Here is a 2,606-nt window from a genome sequence, read left to right on the forward strand (position 1 = left end):
TCTACAGTCATTCGTTTTAAAGTTACACCAAAAACCAAAATCGATTTTCTCGAAAACAGCTTTTGCGTAAAAATTCCCGTTTTTCATTAATTTGTCTTTTGTTTTTCAAGGCGCTTTTGAAAACTATTGGAAAAATTTTACTTAGGTAGATACTTCTATTTCAATATTTAGTCATTTTATATTAGTCCGTGAAAGGAAAAACTTCTACAACAGTTATACGGTGAGTTCCTAGTTATTATTAATTATAATTATACAAAATTAAATTAATTTACTTAATTGTAGTTCATAATATATTAATATATGTATTAAGTTGTAACCTAGGTTTATACAAAATAATTATTTATAAGAATGTAAATACTAAATATCTAGTATACAAGAAGTTGCTATTAATATTCGTTTGTTTTTATCGATCAAATTTGAATTTAAGGAGCCTTGCTACAGTCATTATTTAAGGGGCAACATTTAGGCAATTTCTAATCTTGTCATATCCGCGCAGGATTATAGTTGTAAATGATTATTAGTGTGACTGAAATAAATGCGGGTATCCTCTCTCGTACGCGCATGCACATGTCAATAATTCCATAAACATATCAATTTCACTACACAAATTTTACAAAAATATACATTTGTTTTGACAAAATTAAAGTTAGTTAACGTTGTCTGATTTTGATTCTGAAAAAATATTTGAATTCAGAAGAAAGATGTCTGTAGATCGTATGAAACATTTTCCGTTTTTAATATTAATTTTAATTTAAATTATGATTCGAAAAGGTTCATATTTTCACGTTTTCAATTACAGTTCACAATAATATAAAAATTAGTCTTTATAAAGTGATTCGTAGGATCCATAGACAATTTTCTGGCGAGTTTAAATTTTTTTTTCAGAATCAAAATTGGACAACGTTAACTAACTTTAATTTTGTCAATACTTTAGGTCTTTTCAGCTAAAATTGACGATATTAGCCCCGAGGCCCCTTAAATAATATATAAACATTAAGATAGTTTGTTCACCGTTCACGTATTTAAAAAAAAAATATATATTTATTCAATGAATTAATTAATTTAAAATCCTCTACATCTTATTTGTAGTTAAGAAAAAGAAATAATAATTTATATGAGTCTAATTGTCTCAAAAATTATCTTCACAGTTCACACCAAGCATCTATTTTATTTTATTTATTTTAATCCTACGGACTATTTTTGATAAACTAAGGTTAGATATTTATCAGTAGAGTAATTAAGACAACTAGCTTGATAGTGATATCGAAAAAAAAATATCTTTAATTCAGTTAAATTATTATACATAAATTGAATGAGTCTGAGAAATTTTATATTCTAAAAAATATTTTAGCATGTTGAAAATATAAATTTATTTCTTAAATTACATTTTAAACGATTTTTTAAAAATTATATCTAGATGTTTCCCATCTTTTTGTTATCTGTTTTACATATAAGCGACATAGCAAATATTCATTCACTAGTTATAATGGTGTGCAGTGAGTTTTGATATTAGAGTGTATTGACCTATTATTAAACTTTAAGTTAAGAACATTATCTGTGCTTAAGCTTCGGCTTTTATTCCATATTTTAATTTTCAAGCGGGATAACAACTGCAACGCGTGTGAAAGAAGTTTTAATAAACTTAAAATTATTAAGAACTACCTAAGGTCTACAATGTCACAGGACAGATTGACAAATATGGGTATTATATCGATTGAGCGTGAATTGGCTTCAAAAATCAACTTCGAAGATATTATATTACATACTAGCTGATCTCGTGCACTTCGTTGCCCGTTTAATGTACCAACTCTATATGACTCGAACTTTGTACAATTCGTTGTTTAATATTCGGTGTATGGTTTTCAAAATGTATCTTAACTTTTCCGTTTCCCAGAATAAAAATTCTGATTCGCAGCAGTATATTATCAGGTAGGCAATCTACCTACGGTAGATCGCGGACCCCGTGCTGTTTGTACGTAGGTATATGATTTAACTATAAAATATCAAAGTTATACCAAGTTTGTCGTATTCCACCTATGGTAGATTAATATAATCAATTAATACAAAATCCTAACCTAACATAACTACTAATATCAGATGAATAAAAAAAACCAAATTTAACCATTCCTAAATTAGTCTGTCTTCTTCCAGTTACAGCCAAAATATGTACCTTGTATATTTTGTGTTGCATATTCAGTAATAAGAAATTTAAGCTGTTTTGAACAATTGATATTATGTGTCTTACCTATCGTATAAAAAAAAACCAAATTTAACCATTCCTAAATAAGTCAGTCTTCTTCCCAGAGGTTTAATCTACATACAAACATTCATACCAAGCTGAACCCGTGCACTCCGTTGTCCGTAAAAAATTGCAACTTAAAAAATTATGATTGTTCAACTGTTTTTGGGTGTAACTTGCTGCAATGTTCAATAACTTGATTTGGTGCTAACTTGTACCTGATCTGCCCAAATAACCAATGGAAACCAATAATAAATAAATATTAATTTATACTGTAGACTGTAGCCAATGGCAACTATTTAAAAAATAAATAAAAATACAATTTCCAATTTCCATCGTGAACCTCAAGATCCCTGTTTGAGCACCT

Source organism: Acyrthosiphon pisum, chromosome X (genome assembly GCF_005508785.2).
Source record: "Acyrthosiphon pisum isolate AL4f chromosome X, pea_aphid_22Mar2018_4r6ur, whole genome shotgun sequence".
Taxonomy (NCBI): domain Eukaryota; kingdom Metazoa; phylum Arthropoda; class Insecta; order Hemiptera; family Aphididae; genus Acyrthosiphon; species Acyrthosiphon pisum.